The following is an 18893-nucleotide window of genomic DNA, read 5'->3' as shown; positions in this document are numbered from 1 at the left end:
GGACTCCTCTTCAGATGTGACTTTGGACCCCTCCGAGTGAGAATGGATGGGCTCACCACATGTGGTGAGGCGGGCCAGGGCCTCGCTGCAGCACAGAAGGATCCCATGGCCCTCGAGGCGTGGTGTCAGGTGAAAATTCACTGATCCGTGAGCCCTCTGCCTCCCTCCTCCTTTGAAAGAGCAGTGGACCGCCCCGCTTCTAAAAGCCCTGGGGCTCCTGCAAGCCGACACCGCTTTCCAGGACACGTGCAGACAGGGACCCGGCAAATCCGAGTAGAGACGAGGCGATCAGGCGCGCACTGACGTATCCTAGAGCTGATGGGGCGAATGCATGTCACCGGAGGCATATGGGGCGATAGCGAAACCAAGAAGGGTGTCCAGGCATGTGCCCGGAGGCAAGGGGGAACAAGTGGCCTTTCCCTGAGTGCCAAGGGAAATGAAAGAAGACCTGGGATCCAGGAGGGGCCTGTGCCTCCGGCCAAGCCACAGTTTGAAATGCCTGCCAGAGGAGCAAAGAGCTTTCCGCAAGATTAACCCCACCCCCAACCCTTCACGCCCAGGCAGCCCTGACGCATCCTCCCCTGCACGCGACCCCAGCCGCAGTCCGGCGCAGTACCTTTGGTTTCCTGACATTCCTTACAGCCAGAAGATTCAGGGAGACAGTCCGCCTATGAGCAGAGGAGAGGATGTCCCTCAAGAGTGACACGGGAATTGCAGAGGAGATTCGACAGCACCTGTCCTAGAAGACAAGGCCTGTCAACGTCGCCCAGCGCTGATTCTAGGATTCTAGGGGAATCCACCCTGTGGACCCCATGGAGAGGTCAGGCCGGAGCCTCGGAGGCTGGACACCCAAGGGCTGCCGCGGAGGACTGCTGCGTTGCCCAGCCTCAGGGACTGGTTTCTAAGACAACCGTGGGAAGCACTGTGACGGGAGAATCCGCTCGCTCCTCGCGCATGCGCACTGGCTGGGCCAACTCGCGCTCCGCTCCCAGCAGTCAGGCCCCGTCCCCTTTAAATAAGGGCAGCTGCGCCCCAGCAGAGGGGGATCCTGCTGCAGCCCCGGCGCTGCGGCTGGATCCGGGGTCCAGTTTGGGGCCGGATGGGGGAGGGGGCCGCGCGTGTCCCAGGGCCCAGCACCCAAGAGTCCGGTGTTCGGGACCTCCTTGAGCCGAGTTCCACCGACGCAGCGGGAGCTTCAGGGTGCCTGCAGGGTTCTCAGGACTCCTCTTCAGATGTGACTTTGGACCCCTCCGAGTGAGAAAGGATGGGCTCACCACATGTGGTGAGGCGGGCCAGGGCCTCGCTGCAGCACAGAATGATCCCATGGCCCTCGAGGCGTGGTGTCAGCTGAAAATTCACTGATCCGTGAGCCCTCTGCCTCCCTCTTCCGTTGAAAGAGCAGTGGCCCGCCCCGCTTCTGAAAGCCCTGGGGCTCCTGCAAGCCGACACCGCTTTCCAGGACACGTGCGTGCAGACAAGGACCGGGCCAAACCGAGGTGGAGACGAGGCGATGAGGCGCGCACTGACGTATCCCAGAGCAGACGGCGTGAATGCCTGTCACCGGGGGCACGTGGGGCGATGGCGAAACCAACAAAGGTGTCCAGGCGTGTGCCCGGTGGCGAGCGGGAAGGAGTGGCCTTTCCCTGAGTGCCAAGGGAAATGAAAGGAGACCTGGGGAACTCGAGTTGGAAGAGCCGAGTCCGGACTCACAATGAAGCTGAAACCGCCACCCTGTCTTCCCCAGCCCGACTCCGGCCGTCGCCGTCGCCGCCGGGGGGAGGAGGGCCATGATCCAAAGGAATCAGAGCGGTTGAGAAAACGTTTTACTGGTGATCTGAGCTTGGAAACTACAGATGACAGTTTAAGAGCACATTCGGAGAAATGGGGCACACTCACAGATTCTGTGGTAATGAGAGACCCCCCATACAAATCGTTCCAGGGGCTTTGGTTTTGTGACTTATTCTTGTGTTGAAGAGGCGGATGCAGCCATGTGTGCTGGACCACACAAGGTTGATGGGCGTGTAGTGGAACCAAAGAGAGCTGTTTCTGGAGAGGATTCTGTAAAGCCTGGTGCCCATCTAACACTGAAAACAATTTTTGTTGGTGGTATTTAAGAAGATACAGAAGAATATAATTTGAGAGACTACGTTGAAAAGTACGGCAAGATGGAAACCATAGAAGTTCTGTGAGACGGGCAGAGTGGACAAAAGAGAGGATTTGCTTTTGTAACTTTTGACGATCATGACACAGTTGATAAAATTGTTGTTCAGCAATACCACACTATTAATGGGCATAATTATGAAGCGAAAAAGGCCCTCTCTAAACAAGAGATGCAGTCTGCAGGATCACACAGAGGTCGTGGAGGTGGATCTGGCAATTTTATGGGTCGCGCGGGAAACTTTGGAGGTGGCGGAGGTAATTTTGGCCGTGGTGGAAACTTTGGTGGAAGAGGATGCTATGGTGGTGGAGGTGGTGGCAGCAGAGGTAGTTATGGAGGAGGTGATGGTGGATATAGTGGATCTGGAGGAGATGGTGGCAACTATGGCGGTGGTCCTGGTTATAGAAGTAGAGGGGGCTATGGTGGTGGTGGACCAGGATACGGAAACCAAGGTGGTGCACACGGTGGAGGTGGTGGAGGATATGACGGTTACAATGAAGGAGGAAGTTTTGGCGGTGGCAACTACGGTGGTGGTGGCAACTCTAATGATTTTGGAAGTTATAGTGGACAACAGCAATCAAATTATGGACCCAGGGAAGGGGGCAGTTTTGGTGGAAGAGGCTCGGGCAGTCCCTATGGTGGTGGTTATGGATCTGGTGGTGGAAGTGGTGGATATGGTAGCAGCAGGTTCTAAAAACAGCAGAAAAGGGCTACAGTTCTTAGCAGGAGAGAGAGCGAGGAGTTGTCAGGAAAGCTGCAGGTTACTTTGCGACAGGCCTCCCAAAAGCGTTAGAGGAACTGTAAAAATCCGCCACAGAAGGAATGATGATCCATAGTCAGAAAAGTGAGTGCAGCTTAAACAGGGAACCCTTCTGGTTCAGGACTGTCGCAGCCACAGTTCGCAAAAAGTGCAGCTATTGATTAATGCAATGTAGTGTCAATTAGATGTACATTCCTGAGGTCTTTTATCTGTTGTAGCTTTGTCTTTTTCTTTTTCTTTTCATTACATCAGGTATATTGCCCTGTAAATTGTGGTAGTGGTACCAGGAATAGAAAATTAAGGAATTTTTAACTTGTCAATATTTGTGTAGTTCAGTTTTTCTACATTTTAGTACAGAAACTTTAACAAAATGCAGTTTCCAAGGTGTTTCCCTGTGAGTTAACAAGCAAAGAAGATCGTTGTTAATTACTACTTTGTAGGAATGTTGCTGAAGTTAACTGTGAAGAAACACCTGCCGACTTGCAGTTTAAGGGGAATCTATTCTCCCCATTTCCAAAGCATGATATGAATGGGCGCGGACATGTGGAGAGAATAGATCATTTGTGTGTTTGCAATGTGTGTTTTAGATAAATAGGGTTGTGTATTTAAATTAGCATTTGTGAATTTAATAGCATTAAGGTTACTTTCAAATGAGAAAAATGTCAACATTTCTATTTGGTTTTGTGCATTTTCTTTTAAAATGTAATCATGATTTTAGTGTGTTAGACTTGCTGAGTCCTAGCCGTGTTTAGAACATCTCTATTCTACATTTATCTTGGTCAGATTTGAACTGCAGCCATAGGTTTTGGGTGTAAGGAGGGTTTAGTGCCCTCCATTTATATTCTGAAAAGGGAGAGTGGATGTTTTCCCTCTCCTACATTAGAAACCATTCTTAAAACCTGTTGAAAATATAGAACCATTAGGCCTGCTATATCTGAGCAAATTAGTGGGTACCTTTTTTTTTCTGCTTTGAAGCACAAGCACCCCATAAATCTTGAGTTACTTTCCTTAAATTCTTTTTTTTTTTGATATAAGTTTTCAGAGCAAGAGAATAAAAGTCATGTGTTATTAAACCCGTAAGTGGCTGGCATGCTTTCCTGTTTGTATTCTATTCCTTTTGCTGGATGAAACCAAGGATAGTTTAGGTATAATTGTCCAAAATAACCTAACTGCAGCAGAAATGTAGCACAGTTGCTTAGTACAGGCTTCTCACTTCTTACAGACCTGAATTCAAACTTGGATAGTCTGAGTTCTTAAGTTCCCAAAGAACACACGGTCATTTCTTGTTTACATTTCAACATAAATCATGTTGTCACCAATGATTTTGGAAGGCCCTGTTAGAGAAGAGTTTTAGTTACTTAGGTCGTATATTCGTATATTAATATAAACAAATGTCTAGTGTTTTGCTCCCGCGAGTGCTTACAATTTCATTCGAACCCTGAGTATGTGCCCTACCGTTACTCTTTCTTTGGTAGTTATACGTTGAATTCAAGTCTTTTTTGTTTGAAGAAGTACTAAGCAAACAAGCAATCAGAAGGGGAATGGGGCGTGCTAGTGTTTGAAAATGCTCTCTTGTTGCTCTAATTCTGGGCCTCTGTGCATGAATATTTGGATGCGTGCTGTGCCAGCATGGAAATTGGTCTTCACACACACTGCGGTTTTCCAGAAACATTCACAAACCAACAAATGGAACAGACATTCCATTTGTTAATGGGCATATATGTGAAGAGCAGTGTCGAAAATAGGCTAATATTAGGAAGTGGTTAAGTCCTTAATTACTTCAAGCGTGGTTATATAATGGACACTGTCAATGTTCATAACTTAAACCTGGGTACCCAGTCAAAATAATGCTTGGGAAATATTAAAATTCAGCTCAATTGTCTCACGTTCCTTTATTCATATAAATAAAGTTGAAAGGAATGGGGGAGATGAACATTTCCCGTTTTATGTTTGCGAAATGGTTTGACACAAACTTGACAGTATCTTTCAATGGCATGAGGTTAATTGTACAGTTAAACAACTTTCTATCCTCTGGAACTAGTATTATAGTGAAAATCTTTACAGTAAGTTGATGTTTACAACCTATAAGCAGGTGAAATCTCTGTATGTGACCTGTTTATCAGTTGTATTATCTTAGCTCTTGTGAACAGTGTGGAAAAGTAAGCCGTGAGGAGGGCGATGTAACCAGCTTTAAAGGACCTAAGGTGTGCTTTTTAAGCACACCCTGGATCACAGAAACTCACTAAGACAGGACTTCAGCAGCCTTTTGCGTTTGGACAAGTCAGCATAAATAAAGAATGACAAGGCAGCAGCAAGAGCTTCAACTACAGAGAAGTGAAGGCATAAGATACTATGAGGAGAGTGAGCAACTTTCCAAAAGCTAGTTAAATGTGCTTATACCAACTGAAATGTCGAAGAAAGTCTAGCAGGAAGGAGCTCTTGGCCTTTTGGAACATCAATGAGACATAGTTGCCACAGTCACTAGGTCTAGCACTTAGACCTGCAAGGAAGGGCGATAAGCATTAGGTAATCCTTGAATTTGAATTCTTTCACTAACTAAAGAGTAATTTACTGGAAAAAAAAAAAAAAAGAAAAAGAGAGAAGCAATGGGAAGCAGGAGGGGACCTGTGCCACAGTCCAAGCCACAGCTTGAAATCCCTGCCACAGGAGCAAGGAGCTTTCTGCAAGATTCACCCCACCCCCAACCCTCCACCGCCCAGGTAGTCCTGACCCAGTTGGCCCTGCACGCGACCGCAGCCGCAGTCCGGCGAAGTCCCTTTGGTTTCCTGACATTCCTTACAGCCAGAAGATTCAGGGAGAGAGTCGGCCTATGAGCAGAGGAGAGGATGTCCCTCAAGAGTGACACAGGAAGTGCAGAGGAAATGCGACAGCACCTGTCCTGGTAGACAAGGCCAGTGACGGTCGCCCAGCGCTGATTCTAGGATGCTAGGGCAATCCGCCCTGTGGACCCCGTGGAGAGGTCAGGCCGGAGCCTCGGAGGCCGGACACCCAAGGGCTGCCACGGAGGACTGCTGCGTTGCCCAGCGTCAGGGACTGGTTTGTAAGACAACCGTGGGAACCACAGTGACAGGAGAATCAGCTAGCTCCTCGCGCATGCGCACTGGCTGGGCCAACTCGCGCTCCGCTGCCAGCAGTCAGGCCTCGTCCCCTTTAAATAAGGGCAGCTGCGCCCCAGCAGAAGGGGATCCTGCTGCAGCCCCGGCGCTGCGGCTGGATCCGGGGTCCAGTTTGGGGCCGCGTGGGGGATGGGGGCGCGGGTGTCCCAGGGCCGAGCACCCAAGAGTCCGGTGTTCAGGACCTCCCTGAGCCGAGTTCCACCGATGCAGCGTGAGCTTCAGGGCGCCTGCAGGGTTCTCAGGACTCCTCTTCAGATGTGACTTTGGACCCCTCCGAGTGAGAATGGATGGGCTCACCACATGTGGTGAGGCGGGCCAGGGCCTCGCTGCAGCACAGAAGGATCCCATGGCCCTCGAGGCGTGGTGTCAGGTGAAAATTCACTGATCCGTGAGCCCTCTGCCTCCCTCCTCCTTTGAAAGAGCAGTGGACCGCCCCGCTTCTAAAAGCCCTGGGGCTCCTGCAAGCCGACACCGCTTTCCAGGACACGTGCAGACAGGGACCCGGCAAATCCGAGTAGAGACGAGGCGATCAGGCGCGCACTGACGTATCCTAGAGCTGATGGGGCGAATGCATGTCACCGGAGGCATATGGGGCGATAGCGAAACCAAGAAGGGTGTCCAGGCATGTGCCCGGAGGCAAGGGGGAACAAGTGGCCTTTCCCTGAGTGCCAAGGGAAATGAAAGAAGACCTGGGATCCAGGAGGGGCCTGTGCCTCCGGCCAAGCCACAGTTTGAAATGCCTGCCAGAGGAGCAAAGAGCTTTCCGCAAGATTAACCCCACCCCCAACCCTTCACGCCCAGGCAGCCCTGACGCATCCTCCCCTGCACGCGACCCCAGCCGCAGTCCGGCGCAGTACCTTTGGTTTCCTGACATTCCTTACAGCCAGAAGATTCAGGGAGACAGTCCGCCTATGAGCAGAGGAGAGGATGTCCCTCAAGAGTGACACGGGAATTGCAGAGGAGATTCGACAGCACCTGTCCTAGAAGACAAGGCCTGTCAACGTCGCCCAGCGCTGATTCTAGGATTCTAGGGGAATCCGCCCTGTGGACCCCATGGAGAGGTCAGGCCGGAGCCTCGGAGGCTGGACACCCAAGGGCTGCCGCGGAGGACTGCTGCGTTGCCCAGCCTCAGGGACTGGTTTCTAAGACAACCGTGGGAAGCACTGTGACGGGAGAATCCGCTCGCTCCTCGCGCATGCGCACTGGCTGGGCCAACTCGCGCTCCGCTCCCAGCAGTCAGGCCCCGTCCCCTTTAAATAAGGGCAGCTGCGCCCCAGCAGAGGGGGATCCTGCTGCAGCCCCGGCGCTGCGGCTGGATCCGGGGTCCAGTTTGGGGCCGGATGGGGGAGGGGGCCGCGCGTGTCCCAGGGCCCAGCACCCAAGAGTCCGGTGTTCGGGACCTCCTTGAGCCGAGTTCCACCGACGCAGCGGGAGCTTCAGGGTGCCTGCAGGGTTCTCAGGACTCCTCTTCAGATGTGACTTTGGACCCCTCCGAGTGAGAAAGGATGGGCTCACCACATGTGGTGAGGCGGGCCAGGGCCTCGCTGCAGCACAGAATGATCCCATGGCCCTCGAGGCGTGGTGTCAGCTGAAAATTCACTGATCCGTGAGCCCTCTGCCTCCCTCTTCCGTTGAAAGAGCAGTGGCCCGCCCCGCTTCTGAAAGCCCTGGGGCTCCTGCAAGCCGACACCGCTTTCCAGGACACGTGCGTGCAGACAAGGACCGGGCCAAACCGAGGTGGAGACGAGGCGATGAGGCGCGCACTGACGTATCCCAGAGCAGACGGCGTGAATGCCTGTCACCGGGGGCACGTGGGGCGATGGCGAAACCAACAAAGGTGTCCAGGCGTGTGCCCGGTGGCGAGCGGGAAGGAGTGGCCTTTCCCTGAGTGCCAAGGGAAATGAAAGGAGACCTGGGGAACTCGAGTTGGAAGAGCCGAGTCCGGACTCACAATGAAGCTGAAACCGCCACCCTGTCTTCCCCAGCCCGACTCCGGCCGTCGCCGTCGCCGCCGGGGGGAGGAGGGCCATGATCCAAAGGAATCAGAGCGGTTGAGAAAACGTTTTACTGGTGATCTGAGCTTGGAAACTACAGATGACAGTTTAAGAGCACATTCGGAGAAATGGGGCACACTCACAGATTCTGTGGTAATGAGAGACCCCCCATACAAATCGTTCCAGGGGCTTTGGTTTTGTGACTTATTCTTGTGTTGAAGAGGCGGATGCAGCCATGTGTGCTGGACCACACAAGGTTGATGGGCGTGTAGTGGAACCAAAGAGAGCTGTTTCTGGAGAGGATTCTGTAAAGCCTGGTGCCCATCTAACACTGAAAACAATTTTTGTTGGTGGTATTTAAGAAGATACAGAAGAATATAATTTGAGAGACTACGTTGAAAAGTACGGCAAGATGGAAACCATAGAAGTTCTGTGAGACGGGCAGAGTGGACAAAAGAGAGGATTTGCTTTTGTAACTTTTGACGATCATGACACAGTTGATAAAATTGTTGTTCAGCAATACCACACTATTAATGGGCATAATTATGAAGCGAAAAAGGCCCTCTCTAAACAAGAGATGCAGTCTGCAGGATCACACAGAGGTCGTGGAGGTGGATCTGGCAATTTTATGGGTCGCGCGGGAAACTTTGGAGGTGGCGGAGGTAATTTTGGCCGTGGTGGAAACTTTGGTGGAAGAGGATGCTATGGTGGTGGAGGTGGTGGCAGCAGAGGTAGTTATGGAGGAGGTGATGGTGGATATAGTGGATCTGGAGGAGATGGTGGCAACTATGGCGGTGGTCCTGGTTATAGAAGTAGAGGGGGCTATGGTGGTGGTGGACCAGGATACGGAAACCAAGGTGGTGCACACGGTGGAGGTGGTGGAGGATATGACGGTTACAATGAAGGAGGAAGTTTTGGCGGTGGCAACTACGGTGGTGGTGGCAACTCTAATGATTTTGGAAGTTATAGTGGACAACAGCAATCAAATTATGGACCCAGGGAAGGGGGCAGTTTTGGTGGAAGAGGCTCGGGCAGTCCCTATGGTGGTGGTTATGGATCTGGTGGTGGAAGTGGTGGATATGGTAGCAGCAGGTTCTAAAAACAGCAGAAAAGGGCTACAGTTCTTAGCAGGAGAGAGAGCGAGGAGTTGTCAGGAAAGCTGCAGGTTACTTTGCGACAGGCCTCCCAAAAGCGTTAGAGGAACTGTAAAAATCCGCCACAGAAGGAATGATGATCCATAGTCAGAAAAGTGAGTGCAGCTTAAACAGGGAACCCTTCTGGTTCAGGACTGTCGCAGCCACAGTTCGCAAAAAGTGCAGCTATTGATTAATGCAATGTAGTGTCAATTAGATGTACATTCCTGAGGTCTTTTATCTGTTGTAGCTTTGTCTTTTTCTTTTTCTTTTCATTACATCAGGTATATTGCCCTGTAAATTGTGGTAGTGGTACCAGGAATAGAAAATTAAGGAATTTTTAACTTGTCAATATTTGTGTAGTTCAGTTTTTCTACATTTTAGTACAGAAACTTTAACAAAATGCAGTTTCCAAGGTGTTTCCCTGTGAGTTAACAAGCAAAGAAGATCGTTGTTAATTACTACTTTGTAGGAATGTTGCTGAAGTTAACTGTGAAGAAACACCTGCCGACTTGCAGTTTAAGGGGAATCTATTCTCCCCATTTCCAAAGCATGATATGAATGGGCGCGGACATGTGGAGAGAATAGATCATTTGTGTGTTTGCAATGTGTGTTTTAGATAAATAGGGTTGTGTATTTAAATTAGCATTTGTGAATTTAATAGCATTAAGGTTACTTTCAAATGAGAAAAATGTCAACATTTCTATTTGGTTTTGTGCATTTTCTTTTAAAATGTAATCATGATTTTAGTGTGTTAGACTTGCTGAGTCCTAGCCGTGTTTAGAACATCTCTATTCTACATTTATCTTGGTCAGATTTGAACTGCAGCCATAGGTTTTGGGTGTAAGGAGGGTTTAGTGCCCTCCATTTATATTCTGAAAAGGGAGAGTGGATGTTTTCCCTCTCCTACATTAGAAACCATTCTTAAAACCTGTTGAAAATATAGAACCATTAGGCCTGCTATATCTGAGCAAATTAGTGGGTACCTTTTTTTTTCTTCTTTGAAGCACAAGCACCCCATAAATCTTGAGTTACTTTCCTTAAATTCTTTTTTTTTTTGATATAAGTTTTCAGAGCAAGAGAATAAAAGTCATGTGTTATTAAACCCGTAAGTGGCTGGCATGCTTTCCTGTTTGTATTCTATTCCTTTTGCTGGATGAAACCAAGGATAGTTTAGGTATAATTGTCCAAAATAACCTAACTGCAGCAGAAATGTAGCACAGTTGCTTAGTACAGGCTTCTCACTTCTTACAGACCTGAATTCAAACTTGGATAGTCTGAGTTCTTAAGTTCCCAAAGAACACACGGTCATTTCTTGTTTACATTTCAACATAAATCATGTTGTCACCAATGATTTTGGAAGGCCCTGTTAGAGAAGAGTTTTAGTTACTTAGGTCGTATATTCGTATATTAATATAAACAAATGTCTAGTGTTTTGCTCCCGCGAGTGCTTACAATTTCATTCGAACCCTGAGTATGTGCCCTACCGTTACTCTTTCTTTGGTAGTTATACGTTGAATTCAAGTCTTTTTTGTTTGAAGAAGTACTAAGCAAACAAGCAATCAGAAGGGGAATGGGGCGTGCTAGTGTTTGAAAATGCTCTCTTGTTGCTCTAATTCTGGGCCTCTGTGCATGAATATTTGGATGCGTGCTGTGCCAGCATGGAAATTGGTCTTCACACACACTGCGGTTTTCCAGAAACATTCACAAACCAACAAATGGAACAGACATTCCATTTGTTAATGGGCATATATGTGAAGAGCAGTGTCGAAAATAGGCTAATATTAGGAAGTGGTTAAGTCCTTAATTACTTCAAGCGTGGTTATATAATGGACACTGTCAATGTTCATAACTTAAACCTGGGTACCCAGTCAAAATAATGCTTGGGAAATATTAAAATTCAGCTCAATTGTCTCACGTTCCTTTATTCATATAAATAAAGTTGAAAGGAATGGGGGAGATGAACATTTCCCGTTTTATGTTTGCGAAATGGTTTGACACAAACTTGACAGTATCTTTCAATGGCATGAGGTTAATTGTACAGTTAAACAACTTTCTATCCTCTGGAACTAGTATTATAGTGAAAATCTTTACAGTAAGTTGATGTTTACAACCTATAAGCAGGTGAAATCTCTGTATGTGACCTGTTTATCAGTTGTATTATCTTAGCTCTTGTGAACAGTGTGGAAAAGTAAGCCGTGAGGAGGGCGATGTAACCAGCTTTAAAGGACCTAAGGTGTGCTTTTTAAGCACACCCTGGATCACAGAAACTCACTAAGACAGGACTTCAGCAGCCTTTTGCGTTTGGACAAGTCAGCATAAATAAAGAATGACAAGGCAGCAGCAAGAGCTTCAACTACAGAGAAGTGAAGGCATAAGATACTATGAGGAGAGTGAGCAACTTTCCAAAAGCTAGTTAAATGTGCTTATACCAACTGAAATGTCGAAGAAAGTCTAGCAGGAAGGAGCTCTTGGCCTTTTGGAACATCAATGAGACATAGTTGCCACAGTCACTAGGTCTAGCACTTAGACCTGCAAGGAAGGGCGATAAGCATTAGGTAATCCTTGAATTTGAATTCTTTCACTAACTAAAGAGTAATTTACTGGAAAAAAAAAAAAAAGAAAAAGAGAGAAGGAATGGGAAGCAGGAGGGGACCTGTGCCACAGTCCAAGCCACAGCTTGAAATCCCTGCCACAGGAGCAAGGAGCTTTCTGCAAGATTCACCCCACCCCCAACCCTCCACCGCCCAGGTAGTCCTGACCCAGTTGGCCCTGCACGCGACCGCAGCCGCAGTCCGGCGAAGTCCCTTTGGTTTCCTGACATTCCTTACAGCCAGAAGATTCAGGGAGAGAGTCGGCCTATGAGCAGAGGAGAGGATGTCCCTCAAGAGTGACACAGGAAGTGCAGAGGAAATGCGACAGCACCTGTCCTGGTAGACAAGGCCAGTGACGGTCGCCCAGCGCTGATTCTAGGATGCTAGGGCAATCCGCCCTGTGGACCCCGTGGAGAGGTCAGGCCGGAGCCTCGGAGGCCGGACACCCAAGGGCTGCCACGGAGGACTGCTGCGTTGCCCAGCGTCAGGGACTGGTTTGTAAGACAACCGTGGGAACCACAGTGACAGGAGAATCAGCTAGCTCCTCGCGCATGCGCACTGGCTGGGCCAACTCGCGCTCCACTGCCAGCAGTCAGGCCTCGTCCCCTTTAAATAAGGGCAGCTGCGCCCCAGCAGAAGGGGATCCTGCTGCAGCCCCGGCGCTGCGGCTGGATCCGGGGTCCAGTTTGGGGCCGCGTGGGGGATGGGGGCGCGGGTGTCCCAGGGCCGAGCACCCAAGAGTCTGGTGTTCAGGACCTCCCTGAGCCGAGTTCCACCGATGCAGCGTGAGCTTCAGGGCGCCTGCAGGGTTCTCAGGACTCCTCTTCAGATGTGACTTTGGACCCCTCCGAGTGAGAATGGATGGGCTCACCACATGTGGTGAGGCGGGCCAGGGCCTCGCTGCAGCACAGAAGGATCCCATGGCCCTCGAGGCGTGGTGTCAGGTGAAAATTCACTGATCCGTGAGCCCTCTGCCTCCCTCCTCCTTTGAAAGAGCAGTGGACCGCCCCGCTTCTAAAAGCCCTGGGGCTCCTGCAAGCCGACACCGCTTTCCAGGACACGTGCAGACAGGGACCCGGCAAATCCGAGTAGAGACGAGGCGATCAGGCGCGCACTGACGTATCCTAGAGCTGATGGCGCGAATGCATGTCACCGGAGGCATATGGGGCGATAGCGAAACCAAGAAGGGTGTCCAGACATGTGCCCGGAGGCAAGGGGGAACAAGTGGCCTTTCCCTGAGTGCCAAGGGAAATGAAAGAAGACCTGGGATCCAGGAGGGGCCTGTGCCTCCGGCCAAGCCACAGTTTGAAATGCCTGCCAGAGGAGCAAAGAGCTTTCCGCAAGATTAACCCCACCCCCAACCCTTCACGCCCAGGCAGCCCTGACGCATCCTCCCCTGCACGCGACCCCAGCCGCAGTCCGGCGCAGTACCTTTGGTTTCCTGACATTCCTTACAGCCAGAAGATTCAGGGAGACAGTCCGCCTATGAGCAGAGGAGAGGATGTCCCTCAAGAGTGACACGGGAATTGCAGAGGAGATTCGACAGCACCTGTCCTAGAAGACAAGGCCTGTCAACGTCGCCCAGCGCTGATTCTAGGATTCTAGGGGAATCCGCCCTGTGGACCCCATGGAGAGGTCAGGCCGGAGCCTCGGAGGCTGGACACCCAAGGGCTGCCGCGGAGGACTGCTGCGTTGCCCAGCCTCAGGGACTGGTTTCTAAGACAACCGTGGGAACCACTGTGACGGGAGAATCCGCTCGCTCCTCGCGCATGCGCACTGGCTGGGCCAACTCGCGCTCCGCTCCCAGCAGTCAGGCCCCGTCCCCTTTAAATAAGGGCAGCTGCGCCCCAGCAGAGGGGGATTCTGCTGCAGCCCCGGCGCTGCGGCTGGATCCGGGGTCCAGTTTGGGGCCGGATGGGGGAGGGGGCCGCGCGTGTCCCAGGGCCCAGCACCCAAGAGTCCGGTGTTCGGGACCTCCTTGAGCCGAGTTCCACCGACGCAGCGGGAGCTTCAGGGTGCCTGCAGGGTTCTCAGGACTCCTCTTCAGATGTGACTTTGGACCCCTCCGAGTGAGAAAGGATGGGCTCACCACATGTGGTGAGGCGGGCCAGGGCCTCGCTGCAGCACAGAATGATCCCATGGCCCTCGAGGCGTGGTGTCAGCTGAAAATTCACTGATCCGTGAGCCCTCTGCCTCCCTCTTCCGTTGAAAGAGCAGTGGCCCGCCCCGCTTCTGAAAGCCCTGGGGCTCCTGCAAGCCGACACCGCTTTCCAGGACACGTGCGTGCAGACAAGGACCGGGCCAAACCGAGGTGGAGACGAGGCGATGAGGCGCGCACTGACGTATCCCAGAGCAGACGGCGTGAATGCCTGTCACCGGGGGCACGTGGGGCGATGGCGAAACCAACAAAGGTGTCCAGGCGTGTGCCCGGTGGCGAGCGGGAAGGAGTGGCCTTTCCCTGAGTGCCAAGGGAAATGAAAGGAGACCTGGGGAACTCGAGTTGGAAGAGCCGAGTCCGGACTCACAATGAAGCTGAAACCGCCACCCTGTCTTCCCCAGCCCGACTCCGGCCGTCGCCGTCGCCGCCGGGGGGAGGAGGGCCATGATCCAAAGGAATCAGAGCGGTTGAGAAAACGTTTTACTGGTGATCTGAGCTTGGAAACTACAGATGACAGTTTAAGAGCACATTCGGAGAAATGGGGCACACTCACAGATTCTGTGGTAATGAGAGACCCCCCATACAAATCGTTCCAGGGGCTTTGGTTTTGTGACTTATTCTTGTGTTGAAGAGGCGGATGCAGCCATGTGTGCTGGACCACACAAGGTTGATGGGCGTGTAGTGGAACCAAAGAGAGCTGTTTCTGGAGAGGATTCTGTAAAGCCTGGTGCCCATCTAACACTGAAAACAATTTTTGTTGGTGGTATTTAAGAAGATACAGAAGAATATAATTTGAGAGACTACGTTGAAAAGTACGGCAAGATGGAAACCATAGAAGTTCTGTGAGACGGGCAGAGTGGACAAAAGAGAGGATTTGCTTTTGTAACTTTTGACGATCATGACACAGTTGATAAAATTGTTGTTCAGCAATACCACACTATTAATGGGCATAATTATGAAGCGAAAAAGGCCCTCTCTAAACAAGAGATGCAGTCTGCAGGATCACACAGAGGTCGTGGAGGTGGATCTGGCAATTTTATGGGTCGCGCGGGAAACTTTGGAGGTGGCGGAGGTAATTTTGGCCGTGGTGGAAACTTTGGTGGAAGAGGATGCTATGGTGGTGGAGGTGGTGGCAGCAGAGGTAGTTATGGAGGAGGTGATGGTGGATATAGTGTATCTGGAGGAGATGGTGGCAACTATGGCGGTGGTCCTGGTTATAGAAGTAGAGGGGGCTATGGTGGTGGTGGACCAGGATACGGAAACCAAGGTGGTGCACACGGTGGAGGTGGTGGAGGATATGACGGTTACAATGAAGGAGGAAGTTTTGGCGGTGGCAACTACGGTGGTGGTGGCAACTCTAATGATTTTGGAAGTTATAGTGGACAACAGCAATCAAATTATGGACCCAGGGAAGGGGGCAGTTTTGGTGGAAGAGGCTCGGGCAGTCCCTATGGTGGTGGTTATGGATCTGGTGGTGGAAGTGGTGGATATGGTAGCAGCAGGTTCTAAAAACAGCAGAAAAGGGCTACAGTTCTTAGCAGGAGAGAGAGCGAGGAGTTGTCAGGAAAGCTGCAGGTTACTTTGCGACAGGCCTCCCAAAAGCGTTAGAGGAACTGTAAAAATCCGCCACAGAAGGAATGATGATCCATAGTCAGAAAAGTGAGTGCAGCTTAAACAGGGAACCCTTCTGGTTCAGGACTGTCGCAGCCACAGTTCGCAAAAAGTGCAGCTATTGATTAATGCAATGTAGTGTCAATTAGATGTACATTCCTGAGGTCTTTTATCTGTTGTAGCTTTGTCTTTTTCTTTTTCTTTTCATTACATCAGGTATATTGCCCTGTAAATTGTGGTAGTGGTACCAGGAATAGAAAATTAAGGAATTTTTAACTTGTCAATATTTGTGTAGTTCAGTTTTTCTACATTTTAGTACAGAAACTTTAACAAAATGCAGTTTCCAAGGTGTTTCCCTGTGAGTTAACAAGCAAAGAAGATCGTTGTTAATTACTACTTTGTAGGAATGTTGCTGAAGTTAACTGTGAAGAAACACCTGCCGACTTGCAGTTTAAGGGGAATCTATTCTCCCCATTTCCAAAGCATGATATGAATGGGCGCGGACATGTGGAGAGAATAGATCATTTGTGTGTTTGCAATGTGTGTTTTAGATAAATAGGGTTGTGTATTTAAATTAGCATTTGTGAATTTAATAGCATTAAGGTTACTTTCAAATGAGAAAAATGTCAACATTTCTATTTGGTTTTGTGCATTTTCTTTTAAAATGTAATCATGATTTTAGTGTGTTAGACTTGCTGAGTCCTAGCCGTGTTTAGAACATCTCTATTCTACATTTATCTTGGTCAGATTTGAACTGCAGCCATAGGTTTTGGGTGTAAGGAGGGTTTAGTGCCCTCCATTTATATTCTGAAAAGGGAGAGTGGATGTTTTCCCTCTCCTACATTAGAAACCATTCTTAAAACCTGTTGAAAATATAGAACCATTAGGCCTGCTATATCTGAGCAAATTAGTGGGTACCTTTTTTTTTCTTCTTTGAAGCACAAGCACCCCATAAATCTTGAGTTACTTTCCTTAAATTCTTTTTTTTTTTGATATAAGTTTTCAGAGCAAGAGAATAAAAGTCATGTGTTATTAAACCCGTAAGTGGCTGGCATGCTTTCCTGTTTGTATTCTATTCCTTTTGCTGGATGAAACCAAGGATAGTTTAGGTATAATTGTCCAAAATAACCTAACTGCAGCAGAAATGTAGCACAGTTGCTTAGTACAGGCTTCTCACTTCTTACAGACCTGAATTCAAACTTGGATAGTCTGAGTTCTTAAGTTCCCAAAGAACACACGGTCATTTCTTGTTTACATTTCAACATAAATCATGTTGTCACCAATGATTTTGGAAGGCCCTGTTAGAGAAGAGTTTTAGTTACTTAGGTCGTATATTCGTATATTAATATAAACAAATGTCTAGTGTTTTGCTCCCGCGAGTGCTTACAATTTCATTCGAACCCTGAGTATGTGCCCTACCGTTACTCTTTCTTTGGTAGTTATACGTTGAATTCAAGTCTTTTTTGTTTGAAGAAGTACTAAGCAAACAAGCAATCAGAAGGGGAATGGGGCGTGCTAGTGTTTGAAAATGCTCTCTTGTTGCTCTAATTCTGGGCCTCTGTGCATGAATATTTGGATGCGTGCTGTGCCAGCATGGAAATTGGTCTTCACACACACTGCGGTTTTCCAGAAACATTCACAAACCAACAAATGGAACAGACATTCCATTTGTTAATGGGCATATATGTGAAGAGCAGTGTCGAAAATAGGCTAATATTAGGAAGTGGTTAAGTCCTTAATTACTTCAAGCGTGGTTATATAATGGACACTGTCAATGTTCATAACTTAAACCTGGGTACCCAGTCAAAATAATGCTTGGGAAATATTAAAATTCAGCTCAATTGTCTCACGTTCCTTTATTCATATAAATAAAGTTGAAAGGAATGGGGGAGATGAACATTTCCCGTTTTATGTTTGCGAAATGGTTTGACACAAACTTGACAGTATCTTTCAATGGCATGAGGTTAATTGTACAGTTAAACAACTTTCTATCCTCTGGAACTAGTATTATAGTGAAAATCTTTACAGTAAGTTGATGTTTACAACCTATAAGCAGGTGAAATCTCTGTATGTGACCTGTTTATCAGTTGTATTATCTTAGCTCTTGTGAACAGTGTGGAAAAGTAAGCCGTGAGGAGGGCGATGTAACCAGCTTTAAAGGACCTAAGGTGTGCTTTTTAAGCACACCCTGGATCACAGAAACTCACTAAGACAGGACTTCAGCAGCCTTTTGCGTTTGGACAAGTCAGCATAAATAAAGAATGACAAGGCAGCAGCAAGAGCTTCAACTACAGAGAAGTGAAGGCATAAGATACTATGAGGAGAGTGAGCAACTTTCCAAAAGCTAGTTAAATGTGCTTATACCAACTGAAATGTCGAAGAAAGTCTAGCAGGAAGGAGCTCTTGGCCTTTTGGAACATCAATGAGACATAGTTGCCACAGTCACTAGGTCTAGCACTTAGACCTGCAAGGAAGGGCGATAAGCATTAGGTAATCCTTGAATTTGAATTCTTTCACTAACTAAAGAGTAATTTACTGGAAAAAAAAAAAAAAGAAAAAGAGAGAAGGAATGGGAAGCAGGAGGGGACCTGTGCCACAGTCCAAGCCACAGCTTGAAATCCCTGCCACAGGAGCAAGGAGCTTTCTGCAAGATTCACCCCACCCCCAACCCTCCACCGCCCAGGTAGTCCTGACCCAGTTGGCCCTGCACGCGACCGCAGCCGCAGTCCGGCGAAGTCCCTTTGGTTTCCTGACATTCCTTACAGCCAGAAGATTCAGGGAGAGAGTCGGCCTATGAGCAGAGGAGAGGATGTCCCTCAAGAGTGACACAGGAAGTGCAGAGGAAATGCGACAGCACCTGTCCTGGTAGACAAGGCCAGTGACGGTCGCCCAGCGCTGATTCTAGGATGCTAGGGCAATCCGCCCTGTGGACCCCGTGGAGAGGTCAGGCCGGAGCCTCGGAGGCCGGACACCCAAGGGCTGCCACGGAGGACTGCTGCGTTGCCCAGCGTCAGGGACTGGTTTGTAAGACAACCGTGGGAACCACAGTGACAGGAGAATCAGCTAGCTCCTCGCGCATGCGCACTGGCTGGGCCAACTCGCGCTCCGCTGCCAGCAGTCAGGCCTCGTCCCCTTTAAATAAGGGCAGCTGCGCCCCAGCAGAAGGGGATCCTGCTGCAGCCCCGGCGCTGCGGCTGGATCCGGGGTCCAGTTTGGGGCCGCGTGGGGGATGGGGGCGCGGGTGTCCCAGGGCCGAGCACCCAAGAGTCTGGTGTTCAGGACCTCCCTGAGCCGAGTTCCACCGATGCAGCGTGAGCTTCAGGGCGCCTGCAGGGTTCTCAGGACTCC

At 49.6% G+C, this 18893-nt stretch overlaps 3 pseudogenes; all 3 read left to right on the top strand.

Annotated features, from left to right (window-relative positions):
• Window positions 1–1667: 1667 nt before the first annotated feature.
• LOC134736725 (heterogeneous nuclear ribonucleoprotein A3-like) lies at window positions 1668–2852 on the top strand (annotated as a pseudogene).
• A 5111-nt stretch (window positions 2853–7963) lies between these two features.
• LOC129481865 (heterogeneous nuclear ribonucleoprotein A3-like) lies at window positions 7964–9148 on the top strand (annotated as a pseudogene).
• Window positions 9149–14258: 5110 nt separating this feature from the next.
• LOC134736724 (heterogeneous nuclear ribonucleoprotein A3-like) lies at window positions 14259–15443 on the top strand (annotated as a pseudogene).
• Window positions 15444–18893: the final 3450 nt, after the last annotated feature.

The sequence above is a fragment of the Symphalangus syndactylus genome, chromosome 5 (assembly GCF_028878055.3).
Source record: "Symphalangus syndactylus isolate Jambi chromosome 5, NHGRI_mSymSyn1-v2.1_pri, whole genome shotgun sequence".
NCBI classification, from domain to species: Eukaryota; Metazoa; Chordata; class Mammalia; order Primates; family Hylobatidae; genus Symphalangus; species Symphalangus syndactylus.
Note: the sequence above shows the minus strand (reverse complement) of the source record. Positions and strands in the feature narration are given on the sequence as shown.